Source organism: Sturnus vulgaris, chromosome 2, assembly GCF_052056855.1.
Source record: "Sturnus vulgaris isolate bStuVul1 chromosome 2, bStuVul1.hap1, whole genome shotgun sequence".
NCBI classification, from domain to species: Eukaryota; Metazoa; Chordata; class Aves; order Passeriformes; family Sturnidae; genus Sturnus; species Sturnus vulgaris.
Genome location: NC_142244.1, coordinates 24,642,616 through 24,656,475, shown reverse-complemented (window position 1 = coordinate 24,656,475; position 13,860 = coordinate 24,642,616). Strand labels below are relative to the sequence as shown.

The 13,860-nt window shown below is 43.1% G+C and overlaps 1 protein-coding gene across 8 annotated transcripts in view; it reads left to right on the top strand.

Moving 5' to 3' along the window:
- LSAMP (limbic system associated membrane protein) overlaps nucleotides 1-13,860 on the top strand; it is a 999,229-nt gene that overhangs the window by 749,050 nt on the left and 236,319 nt on the right. The window lies entirely within an intron of this gene.

The window sequence follows — 13,860 nt, the reverse complement described above, 5'->3', positions numbered from 1 at the left end:
TGTCCTGGTGCAGGCTGTAAAGTCCAGACTCAGTGCTGAATACTTTCATCTCAAGCTTTAGGACTGCCATCTGAAGTATTATTTTGTATATTTGTTTTAGAATTGATAGGGTATTTCTATCTTATGAGGCCTTTGGATTCAATGTCATTCCTATCAGGGGCAGGCAGCAACAGGAATCGCCATAACTTGAATTGGGGTTTTGTTGTCTTTTGCTGACTGCTCTTGCCCTGGATTCAGCATTTTGGGATACCTAAGATGCTCCTTCCCAGCTCCCAGAGCTGTTCTCAGGAGTCTGTATAATATTTGGGCTGTTTTTTTCTTGTGACCTAGGATCAATAGGTTGTGCTGTTTCCAAGCAAACTGCTGCTAAATGGCTCTCTGACTACATCTCTGGCTTTTGTTCCTAAGCAGGCCTGCAAATCTCTGGGCCTGTAAAGGCACACTCACTTTGAGGAAAGCCTGCTGTACATTGCCTGTTTCAAAACAATTTTCATCTAGGAGATTAGCAGAGCAGCACAGGGACATCTTAATGTACAGTTACAAATTCAGAGGTGGTTTTCCAGGGCATCTATTCTAGTTTCCAGGTTTAGAAGGTGCTTTCAGCAAATAGTCTCTACTGTTCCCTTAACACCAACTGTTTCTATAAATGTTCAGTGGCCAGTGAATATGTTCAGTTGAATATGCCCAGAAAGGGACATGGCCTGAGTGAGCTAAATGCATAATTTAAAAGATTATTTACTGGTTGCCTTGACCAGCATCTTGTACTGTCTTTTGTGTCACTCTTATCCTTGTAATGGATTATCTTGGTCTCTATAAAACACATGATGGGGATGTATTTTTGCTGTTGAAAAAGTCCCCAGTGACAGAAAGGATGAACTCCAGATGAGAAATGCACTTTCATCCTCATATTTTCTCAGCCTGTACAAACTCTTCTTTCTCTTTTTCTCCCTGGAGCTGTGAAATTTTGGGATGCTGAGACCTGTTCTCTATTTTGCCATGGCAGGAGACATCTCTGCTCTCACTGAGGACTGTAGAACCTTTTTTGTTGTTGTTATTGTTGACAGTGCTTTGCCTTCCTACTGACCTGCAGAACCTTAACACTAGGCTGTGAATTAAGTGTCCTTTGACAACAGATCAGGCAACTTTCAGAGACTCTGCTGGGAAGGACTGGTGTTGAAATCACCAGTGGAGTAGTCATAAGTGTTTGTAAGCTCAAGGTGAAAAACTTGAGGTGCAAGGGCCAAATGAGTTTAGGATAATTTCTGTAAGCCTCAATTTAGATTTTATGCCCCTGTTAAACCTTCTTTGACATTAACTGCCCTATTGTCCCTAAGAGATAATCAAGCATGGCTGGAAAAAGGAGGAATTCCTTTCGGGCAGAAAAATTATGACATTTCTAGACTTTTTTTCTTGTATTTGGGAAACACAGCGCACAGATGACAACTGTAAGAGTCATGTGGAAACTCACTTTTGGAGTAACGTGAGAGTATAACAAAGAAAAAGCCTGGGAATGCTTTTTCATTTTCACAGAAGTGTGATGGTGATAGGACTTCTTGCTGTGAGCTTGCTTTCTGTTCGAGATGAAACTATTAAGAGAAGACACACACACACACACGCCCCTTTGCTCTGAAAGCTCCAGTGCTCTCTGTGTACTGCTGCTGTCTGAAAGTATTATTTGTGTTTTGCTCCATTTCAAACGCATCTCCTTTTTGCTCTCTTTGTCTTTGGAAAATGTTAGAGCACTAATGTGAGCAGGCTGATGATGCCAGATATCCTTTGCACACCCACACAGAGACACAGAAATAAACATCCCTGCTGTGACCTGGAAGCTTTCTCTTCATAATAGCATGTGGGCACACATGCAGAGCAAGTGGGAAGAAGAGTCCTTAGCATGCTCTCCATACCTTTTGTTTGATGTGCAGGTTTGTGTACAGTAAATTAGGACTCATGCTTGGGGAGTGCATCTTTTTATGTAAGAGGGTCATCTTGTAAGTGGGGCAGGTCAAAGAATCTCATGTCCCATACTAAGCAGCTTTGACCCATGTAATGCACATCAGACTGTCGCTCTTAATTTGATAAACTAAATGCCAGATTGATAACCCTGCCTTTCTTTTTCCCCTTCTCCTTTTTCTAAATATATCCATGTATCTCTGTATCCTGACTGTGAACTTGTATCTACCTTCCTTCATAGATTAATCATAAATATGTATATAGATGACAGAAGGTTAAGGGCATGGCGGGAAGGCTAAGCAACTCCGCTCCATTTATCATTGGATGTTTGGGGGGTGCCTCACCTGTCCCAGCTTCTTCAACACTTTTCAAGCAGTGTCAAGAGCAATGGTATTGGAACAAACAGGTCACAAAAGCACTAATTTAAATCATCCCTTACTGGTTATCTCTATCTGAGCAAATGGCTCTCCACCCTCTGGGCCTTTTTGAGTGCTAAGGAAAAAAAAAGTCTGATAATTTTCAGTCAGTTTGAGCAGATTTACACTAGGGTGCAGAGAGCCAGACCCCTTGATTGCTGTATGTCACCAGGATGTGCAAGGTGTTTTGAAGGGGCTGATCAGTGGATGACAAATATTTGTAGACAATCATTCAAATTGAGTTTAAGAGTTTTGTAAAATTACAAAGATGTGAGGTCATATTCTGAAATGAAAGACCATTTTCTTTTTTGCATTGGGCAAATGGAATGAAATATGAATTGGAAGTGGTTAAAAACCCACCAATACATCTGAAAACATCGAGGTGAAGATGAACAGTGGAGTCCCTCATTCCGAGCGACATGGACAGGAGTGTTGTGTGCCAGGTGCAGGATCTGCAGCCTACAGTTTTGGGCAACATGCTTTAAGGAAGACATAAACAAGCACGAGAGACCCCAGAGGGGAGCAGCAGACTTTCCAAGAGGCTGAGCAAACAGGACCTGCACAGGAAGGTTAGTAGAGCTAGAGCCATAAAAATTTACTTACTCTAAATAGGGAAGGCAAAGAGAAACGTAAGAGTCTTTATTCCTATAAATTGTTCTTTTAAAAGTGGTATTGATTCATTGTACTGCAAATCCCCAAGATGAGAAGTAATAGGTTAAATACTAAGAAGACTTCCTAACTGTAGGACTAGGAGCATACTGGAAGGGGTTAGCATAGGTAGGAGGATGTGGAGCTTCTTTCATTAGAGCTTCTTCAAACCATGTAGGTAGATATTCTATGGGAATGGATTTGAAGGAATATTTGATCCTGTCTTGGTGCAGTGGGCTGGACCAAATGATGTTCTTGAGGTGCTTTCTGGTTCCACCTTGCTGCAATTTCTGTGATTCGACACAGTCAAACCAATCTGACTTCCATGTAAGCTGGGCGCCTTTTTTTCACCCTGCTAAAATTACTCTGGTCTGAAACAGATGAGATAACAGGAAAGGAGTAAATTTCATGTAAGCAAACTTTTCCAAATGCTTGTTGGATTTGTTTCTTTACTCAGTCTCTTTTAGGAGATTATTAACGAACAAACTTGTCATTGGATATGAGATAAAGCCATATCATAAATAAAGTAAGAAGAAAAGCAAAATTTACTGAATAAATAGAGCAGGAATATATAGCTGGTTCTCAGCATGAAAAGATGCCACAGCTCAGCGGATGTGTCACTGAGCAGTATTATGTCTGGTGTTTAATATGGATTAATAACCCAAATATGGAAAGAATACATAGAAGGAAAAATGTGTACATAATACAGCAATGTTGAGGTTACCCAAGCCTATAAAGATTCTGAGGAGGTCTGACAATGAGCTCACAGAGGCAATTTGCAAGCATCGTAAGAGTAAATGAAATGCAATACAGCAAAGGCAAGGTGATGCACTCAGGAAACAACACATTAGAATTAGTCATGCTCGTTTCTGGGTTCTAAAATAATTGTAACTACTCAAAAGAAAAGAATGAGGAAAAAAAAGGCATGGCTGAGCAACTCAGTGAAAACATTTGTTCAGTCTGTAGTGATGGTGAAATAAAAGCATGCAAGATGAGAGTGCATTAAGAAAAGGGTAGAGAATAATAGATAAAATAATACAGTACCATTATATAAATTGATGGTACATGCTCTCCTTGTACACTCTATTCACTTTGCTCACCCTGTCTCTCAAAAGAAAATAACAGAAATAGAAGAATGACCACAAAAAGGGACCCAAAATGTCTGCAGTCTTTTAATAGCTTCTTCATAAACAGCAATTAAAAAGAACAACACTGTTTTCTTGAGAAAAGACAAATAAGAAGCATTGTGGCAAAGGTATAGAAATAGGCACCACAAAAAAAAAAGAAGTGCACTCAGCTCTTCCTATTTACTTTTCATTTTATTAGAAGAACAACAGGGGAAGTAATTGTATAAAAAAAATTAAACTACTTGAAACTCCTTGAATACTCTTTTACAAAGTGCCTAATTAACATGTGGAACTTGTTGCCACCAGATAAAATCAGAAACTTAGTAAGAGCCCAATAAACCTAACTCCTGTTAGGTTAACTCCTCAAACCCAACTCCTGTTTAGGTACTGGTAAGATTTACAGGTGAAAGAGGGAAGACGTGAACACATAGGAGGTATTAACCTAAGATATGAGGATGCAAGGGGTCTTGCATCTTCTCATTCTGGGGTAACAAAACTCATCAAGTGTCTTGAGAGTAAAAGGCAATCTTTCTTTGCATCACATTTTGGTATATGTGGCCAGTGCTGGGCATTTTGGAAGCTTTTCTCAATAAAAGCCTTTGCAAAGATGAGGTGTGGAAGATGTCAGTGTTATGGTATCTTTTTTTGAATTCCGCAATAAGGCAGCTGCCTTCCAGTTCTGATTCTGCCACTGACCCTTTTCTGGCTGTTTTACATCCTCTCTTCTGCTTCAGTTTACCTATCTGAACATTGGCTGCACCAATGCAGCCTTGTGGTTTAGGAGACTTCTGAGGATTAATCAATGAGACTCCTGTTTGTGAGTCATTTGAATGTGCTGAGATGAAGTGTGCTGTTAATACATGTTCAGTGAAAAGCCCTGGCAGTATGGTAGGCTGCAGTGTCATGATGTTCCCTTGAAAGAGGCAATTGCATCTCTTCCACCCAGGCACGAATTCCCCTTTCTCCTGCCACCCTGTGGTCATATGGCCATATCTGTAGCATTCAGGACCCTGCTCATGAGTCAGGATATCCTTTGCAAGACATTATTAAAACATACATTAAAAATGTGATGTCTTCCCCTGCCCACTCCATTTTTACTAGCCCCTATGTGCCAATATCCTTCCTCCCCCAAAATGAGGGTGATAATGACTTCTACCATCCATACCCAAACTGTTCCTGTGCCTGCAGCACTGCCTTGCCTTTCCTGTCTGCATTGGTCTCAGTCCGGAGCAGTTCCTTGGTATGCATGTCTTCTGTCAAGTGCTGATTCAAATCCAGATCCTGTGTTGTAATTCATGACTTGGAAATAGTGGTGTTTTTCAGGAAAAACAAACACAAATTTGATGTTTTTTTTTCTCATGTGAAACTTGCACAGAATTCACTCCTTTAGCAGAGCAGGGAGATGAAAGGATCAACTGTACACCTGAAATCTTGACAATGCCACCTTACCTAGATGTCAGTTCTGCAATATGCTGTGCATGAGCCACAAATACATACATCCCTTTGTTTTCCACTGAAGCTGTGATTTCGCTACACAAAGACATGCATAGTTTTGTGAGAGTGTGTTCCCTTCCTTCCCCAGTGTCCCATCTGGCAGAGCTTGGGGCTGCTGTGGAGCACACATTTACAATTCCCGTTAGGCAAGCTTGGCCTTAAAAACAGTGAAAGTATTTGAATACATGGTTGTGGTTGAAATCTGCCCTAAGTGTTAGAGGTATGTTTAGTCATTTCCTTACTAGGACAAAATCCAAGCTAGCACTTAGTTGGTACTTTTCTAAGTGCTTTTACAAATATCAATCCTCGGGTAGGAACAGTAGGAACACATCCCTTGCTTTTTTTTTTTTTTTTTTTCACACTAGCAGCTGAACTCTCTGATCCTAAAAGCATGAGCCTTTGCTGTCAGGGATAACTCTGCTATCCTGCCTTCTAGATAATTTTCAGCCTCTTTCTCTCCCTGCTTCATGACCAGGGAGGGAAATTGCTGCATTATTGCCTTGTGATGTCCTCTTAATACCTAACAAAAAACTGTGAGCAGTAAATCCGTGCCCCCGCCTTCTTCCCCCTTTTCAGGTAGAGAAACTGAGGGAGAACCCGTATCAGAGAGAATTTGTCCTCAGTTCAGCAGAACCCTCTTGCCTTATAGTGATCACCAATATACAGGATATACAGAAAGTGAAGTATAAGAAAGAAAGGAGAGATGCCTCTCTCACTGCAGTGACCAGGAACTGATGGATTCCAGGGAGAGGCTTTTCTTCCTGCCCATCAAAAAACAGTGCCCCGCCCCTAGATAGGCTCCAACTAGCAGAGAGCAATACATGATTTAGACTTTTTCCCAGTATCAATTAGACTCCTTCAGTGATAGAAGCAATTTGCGTGACTTTTCATCTTTTGCCAGCTCAGCCTGATCAGCACTTTTTGAAGAATGTGGAGCCCGTGTCTCTGCTAATCCAGGTAAATCAGCCATATCTGGAGACAGACAGACAGAGAGGGAAGGAAGTGAAGCTATTAAAACCAAAGAAGGCCCATCTCAGGACTAAAAGGCATCAGTGAAGTACCTGATTTATAGGAGGAGAGTTGCCTTTCAGTCATTTTTAATGGAATATTATTAAAGGAAAACCAGGAGCTGTGAAACCTTTTGTGTCTCATCTCCTAATGTATTTATTTCTGCAGCAGGGAACCCTGTTAACCCCACCAGGTAATGTATTCCTTGTCTGGCATGGGTGGCAAGGTTGTCTCCTAGAAATTTTATTAAGGAACAAACTCAGTTAAATATTTGCACAAAAAAACTTGGAGGTCTTAAATTTGTTTCCAAAGGAAAACTGTGTGGTAGAGCTGCTGAATCTTGCTGCATGTGGGTATCAAATACCATGATTTTCACGTCTCTCTGGCTTTTTTTCCTTTGTCAACACAAATGAGCTTAGATAGATGGATGACTAGATGGATGCTTGCCAAAGGCAATGTCAGGCTTTGGGCAAAGTTTGGGTCACACTTCTGAATTGCTTTCCCGTAATTTTTCAAGCAGACTAATAGTTGAGAGTGTCATCATTGTAAGAAAGGCAAGTTCCGTGTAGCAAATTCACACAAGCCTCAATCTTACAGACACTTAAACACTTATTTAATTTGCTATGCTGTAAATAGTCTTGCAGCAGTTGCTGAAAATTCTCATAGAGGACTGTATTGAAATGACAACCTCACATTTCACTGATGTGAAAGACTTTTATCATGATACCAAGAAAGACTCTACAAGAGTGAAGATGGCTGTACTGGATGTGTCCTTTGCTTCTTTCATTCCTGCTGTCAGTCCATTCTTAACTCCTCTTCAGTAATACTTTGTAGTATGTGCCAAAACATACTTACAAAGAAAAAAACCCCAAAGTTTTTCATTGGATTTCCAACTGCATGGTACTGTTGCATGAGAGGAGGTTCCTAGAGGTACCCACCATTTTGGCTGATATAATGATCAAGGGAGTATGTGCAAAACTAGAAGGATTTAGGTATTGCATGAAATAATGAGCCATGTGCCTTCAAAGCCTCTGTGGATATAGATCAGCTAGTTGCATGTACATATCTTTATACTTGCCTATAAGAATCACCCCCCTAGGGTCATGGGTTTCAGCCAGAACAGAACAGTGGGAAGTGTGTTTACATTCAGGTATTACCACCTCAAAAAAGAGAGAATCAGTAAAACACAAATTTGATTTTATAAGATCAAAAAAAGAGCACATTGCAGCACTTTCTTTTTTATTGTACTGGGTCTTCTAAGCAGACAGCATGAAAGTAGCTACAACAACCAAATTAGGCCAAATCTGGTAGTAGCCTGCTGAGGAAGGTGTAAGTTGCCTTCTGGTAGGGCCTCCCACGGCCTGCCTGCTGAATGAGATTCAGTGTGGCTGAGCAATGTGTGTCATCGCTTGTGTGTGGGCACACGAACAGCAACCCTGCAACGGTGATTCCTTGGAAACTTTTGTTCAGCAAAGCCATAAATGACAACACACGGTAAAAGCTGGTGGAGAACCAAGACCTCAAGTAAGCCAAAAAGCCAGATTATGGTCTTAGTATCACTGGTGTAAAGCTGATATGAAAATAGCTACTGTCACTTCTGAGTGTAGCACTGTGCTCTTCTCCAGGAGATGCCTCCATGCTGACACATGCTGACACAGGCATGGGTTTGGAGCAGGGTGTGTGTGTGGTGTGCATTGGCAGAGAGCAGTTTCTTGTGGCACTTTGGTAATATCTCATTCTGGTTCACAATCAGTGTTTTGGTGCAATCATATTAGACACAGATCAGTTTAAATTCTTCTCAGGCATCTTCTGTACCTATGAGGCATCTCATCTTCTTTTTGCATGTGCCTGTGCATGCTGAAATTATGATGCATTAGGAGCATATGGTGAGCTCTGGATAGAGCTGCCCTGCCAAGGGTGTATTTCATCAAAAAGTGATTCAGAAGTCTCAACAGATAGTTTGGTTTGGTGCAGTCCAGGATCCCAGTTACATGGGCCAGAAGAGGTCTGAGATATTCTGATGTTCTGTTTCTGGACTTGGTATTTTTGCTGGGCAGCAAAGCTCTGGGCCAGCAAATTCAATGGAAAGTTTCCCAGTGGGCTTTGAAGAGATGTGCTCGCAGAAAGGGCTACGTTCAAACCAGCTGGAAAAGTAGATTATTTTTCCCCAAATGGCAAAGTGATGATCTTGAAAAAGTTTTCTTAGCAGACTTCAAAAAGTCAAAAGGTTCTCCATCTTTTTTATCCAGAAGAAATTCTTCCATATGAAAAGTCTTTTCTTTTGAGGGAAACAAAACAAAACAAAACATTCTTAATTCATTTAGAAACTGAAATTTCCATTTAAAAAGTGTTTCAAAAGCCAGTTTTCAAGCAGATGCAGATCCATTCTTCCTCAAATCCAAAGACTGTGGCACATACTCATCTACAGTTGCAGTTGGCTTCCCAGCCTCTCTGCCCTACATCTCCCCCCAGGAGACAGCAGCACATGAGAGCCCAGTCCTGTTCCTTAATCCCAGCAAAGCTGTGCATATGCAGCTGGTCCCCTTAGACTGCTGCACCACGTAAAATGACTATGTACAAAATATGCAGATATACTGCGCACTGTTTTAATATACAATTTTCCTTATTTTAATACCCTCTCACAGTCTCCTCCTCCTTCCATGCCTTCCTCCAAGGGAACTTAAGACTTTCTAATTTGAGGCTTTAATTTTGTTTCGGTAGATTACATTTTTGTTTATTGCCTTCTGTCCCTCTGAGGCTCCCGTGCAAGACTTAGCTGCACCTGGCTTTCATTTGAAGAATGTCCAAGCTTCCCTCTCTCCTGACGTCACTGAGTTCTCTTTTCTCATGTGTGTTGTGGGATTTTGTTTGGTTGGTTTTGTTTTGTTTGTGGTTTTTTTTGTAGCCAGGGATCCCCTGAGCTTCTAACATGCCTTTTGACATGGGGCGATGGTCTGTCATCTCTGGTGTGTTTCTAGAGGCAGGGAAGAATAAGGATGCTGTGTGGTGATATTTAATTAAAATGTGGAATGTGTACATTCAGAGGCATGTATTTGATTTGTGCACATATGTAGATGTGTGCATGTGTATATGTCTTGCTGCTAATTGCTCTGAGCCCCTTTCTTGCTTTCCTGTGCTGGCATTCACTGTTCCCTGTTTGCTACAGGGGAAAGAAAAAGCAGGGAGCGCACTGAAATGTCACAGCTGAGAGGGTTTCTGTAATCCTCCAACATATGTTCAACATTAAAGCTCCTTCAGCAAGTCTGATGTGATCACAGTCATTATGGGACCAGCAGTTAAAGTGCCCCAGTGCTGCCAGGAAAACGTTATCCTGGCCCTAATTGAGAGAGACTTAACTAATGTTTCATTTCCTAATTAGTCCTTGTCAGCAGCTGGAAGGCCAGGGGTGCTGCTGGTGGCACAGGGCCCATCGCTGCTGTAATTGAAGTTGTTCTGACAGTCTGGGGCTTTGGGGTGATCCATAAAGTAAGGCTGATGGTTCTGGACCAAATTGGGTGGAAGTAGGAGAGAGGGTCAAGCATCAGCTCAGACACATTGTGAGCATGCTCTGCCAAACATGAATGGTCATGAATCAACTCTGAAATGACAGAGATGACAGAATAACAGTGAGGGAATGAGAACATCACTCCATGCTGTGCTCAGTGGGAGCACAGGTGGTTGAGAGAGCTAGCCAAAAGGAGCTTCTGAGACCAGAGTGGGGGAGAAGAAGAACCTTTGCTGGAGAGCAGCTAATGGGCATGGACAGGCCAGTCACAAGGAATGATGTGCTCATCTTCAGAGCACAGGGCAGCAAGAAATACTTTGCCATGAACTTGAATCTCAGAGCAGTGAAGAACAGTATCTTCCTTAAGAGATGTTGACCTCTTCTTCATCCATGTCATTCTCTGGCATGAGTTTGGTGGGATATACTCAGCCTCAGCTCCTTCACATTTGAGCACCATGGCTGAGTTCTTGCCTTCCTTACTACCACTGGCTGTTTCCTCTCTCTGCTGGGACATGGCATCCATATAGCTTTAGTGTTGATGTGCCAGCAGTAGAACCAACACAAAAGGCAGGAGCACCCTCCTGCTATGCTGGAGATGTGGGCACTTCATACAGTGTTACATCAGCCTGGGACAGGGTGTTGAGCTAGTGACTGAGAAAGAAAGTTCTAGAAGCCTCTTCCAGACAGAGATATGAAAGGATGAGAATCTGAGCTTGAGATCACATTATAGCCAGAAAGAGATGATCTGTGGTTGCTCAGCAGAGGAGTTGTGGTGAACAGTGGACTGGGATGCATCTGGTGGAGGAGCCTGGCTCATCACACAAATCCCAAGAGTTGTGAGGGGGGAGCGTCTGGGCACCCCTGGACTTGGCAAACACAGCTGTCAGGCACTCAAAGGACAAGTGGGCAACAGGAAGCCTGCAGGAGGAAAACAGAGACAGTATCAGATCACAGGCAGTGCCTGATCACTTGCTGGCCTCCTCCAGCCAGCCAGCCCCATCTGTTCCCCTCTGACTCTGGGAAGTGGGGCAGATGGGATAAAAGCCTTTCCACAGTAGGACTATGCTGTCTGATGGGCTTCAGGTCCCATGACAATGCTGGTTGCATGCTGGACTGTGGCAATTCTGCCTGTGCCTTAAGAAGTCATGACCCTCACAATGAGGTCTGCAGCTCATGAGACATGTCACAGGAGGCACATGCATAGTGTAGCAGGCAGTGGTAACAGGGAGACAAAAATCCCCTTAACCCAAGATAAATTCCTGCCTCTCTTTGCTGACACTGACAATATTTTTTTGGTTTTTTTCCCTCTGCAAGTCTAGTTTTCTCTTTGTCTCTACCCAATGTCTTTCAAAGAAGAGCAAGCCATAGAAAATCCTTCATGCTCCTAGGATACCTGCCTTCTGTGGGTGACAGTGTGAGGCGACTGGCACTAGCTCTGTCTGGCACTGAGCACCAGGGAAACACCCCTAGCAGGCCCAGCAAGGATCTCAGCTCAGTCCCAGTGTTCTCCAAGGCTGAATGAGCCTCACAGTCCATTGGGTGAACTGATAAAGTGTGCTGCTGCAGCTACCCTGTAGGGTCCCTCACTGTCCCCAAACCACGATGAGATGGCTGTCTGGCCCTTCCAGATCACACAGGCTCTTCCTAGAGTGCACAGGAGCCAGCCAGGACAAATCTCTGAGTGTATGTGCAGCTCTCATGGTGATTAAGAAAAACTCGATAAATCTGAATAGTCTCTCTCCTTAATTAATATGTTCAGTGGTCAGTTCTGGCTGTGAGTGGACAAGTAAACATGGACTTCTGGCACAGCAGCTGAAAAGAGAGGGCTGGCACTTGGCACCAGATGGTGTAATGGCATAGTAGGAGAAGGGGAGTTGGAGCGTGCTTGTCTATACTCAATATATGCATCTTAGAATCATAGAATAGTTTGGGTTGGAAGGAATCTTTTAACATCATCTAGTTCACCCCCCCTGTCCAATGAAGAGGGAATGCAAAAAACGTTTTCTTTCAGAGACTCTTGTTTCCTACCAACACCATAAAGAAAAAAAATAGGCTTTAGGATACATGTGAAGATTAACTGTGTATATAATTTCCATAACAAGCCACCCACACCATGTAGCTTGCTCCTGGCACCTGCACAGGGGATTTCTCCCTCAGTACTGATCAAGTTGCTTGACCTCAGTGCCCTCTGTAAAGCTGTGGACTTGAAGGCAGCATAATAAGTTCCCACCTCATCCCAGGTGCCTGTCAGCCTGAAGCTCCTGCAGTAAGGTGAAGGGGGAAAGAGAGGGCTCATGTCTCTTTACCAAAGCCGACTGGCTCTCTAATGCCTCATTAACATACCACACGCAAGCATTCAGGTTTTAATTAGTTACGTGGTGTGATAATTAAGTAGTATTTCTCCACAATTTTCCTCTTGTGTGGAGCAGAGGGGAGGGGGGTGGTGTCTGTTGGGGATGGGAGTTGAGGTTGTTTTAACGTTGCAAGTAATTGCAACCCGAAGGAGAAGAAGCAGCAAAATGCAAACTCTCCCTGGGAGAGCTGTGGAAGCCCCATGCTGGGCTCTCTCCTGTCCCTCCTGCCATTCCTTCTGGCCCGGGCCTACCGTCCTTTTTTCAGCAAAGCGCGCAGTGGATAATAACACATCCTCTGGAGCATCCTCCTCTCCATGTATGCGCCTTCAGATCCTGCTGGGCTCACAAAGATTTATCCTCTGGCCTAGATTGACAGCTGTTAGGAAGAAGGGAATGAGCTGAAAAAGAAAGCTCTGGATAGGAAGGATCACAGGCTTTTCCAGAGCTGGGGATCTGTACACAGAGCAAAAGTGGAATGACTGAAAAGTATTTCATGGTAAAATGGCAGAGCAGGGTGTTGGGAGCCCAGGGCTAGGAGAGGGGAAGTTCTACATCATGGAGTTTGTGTCAGATTTGGTGCTGCAACATGTGTGGTAAGGAAAAACAGCTTTCCTACTCTCAGGAGCAGTGAGGCCCCCATGCCCAGCTGCAGCAGGGCAAATGCGGCCTCCTCAGCTGGGAATCTCTTACCGGAGAGCAGAACAGGTATAATTGATCCATACAGAGCAGGGGAAGAAAGAAAATAAAGCCTATTACTAAAGTGGTCTGTAGTTTCAGCAGCATGCATGCTGTCGGGCTGCATATGACAGGGAAACAGATGGTGATTCTGCGAGCCCTGCACATCCTGGCACGTGTAAAGTCAAAGAGTTACTGCATCATGGAAGAGGCAGATGCAAGTTTGTTGGGATATGAAATAAAATACAATTTCATAATGAACTTGGCATCTATGCCATCCCTTAATCCGTTTGGAATTATCTCCATTAAACATCACCCCACTTCCCAACAGGAAACTCAAATGAAAACAAACCCTAAAATCTGGTGGGATCATCTGGTCTTAAGCTAGGCGGAAGCAGAGATTGGGATACATCTTTTGAATAAGCTCCAGGAAAACCTTTGCACAATTATCCAGTGGTTCTCACACTAACAAGGCAACATAATCTTTTGTAGGCTTATGAGGAGATCACTGCCAAAACATGACCTAGGGTTTTCATCTGCTAAGGTGATGTCCAGCACATGAGTTTGCTTCCTTGCCCTGGCACATCAGGCACTCCTGCCTTATCTGGGAGAAAGGGATTTATGAACAGGAAGCTCAGGAAGTGCTGAGGCACAGGTACATTTTCTCCTTGTAGGAAACCTTT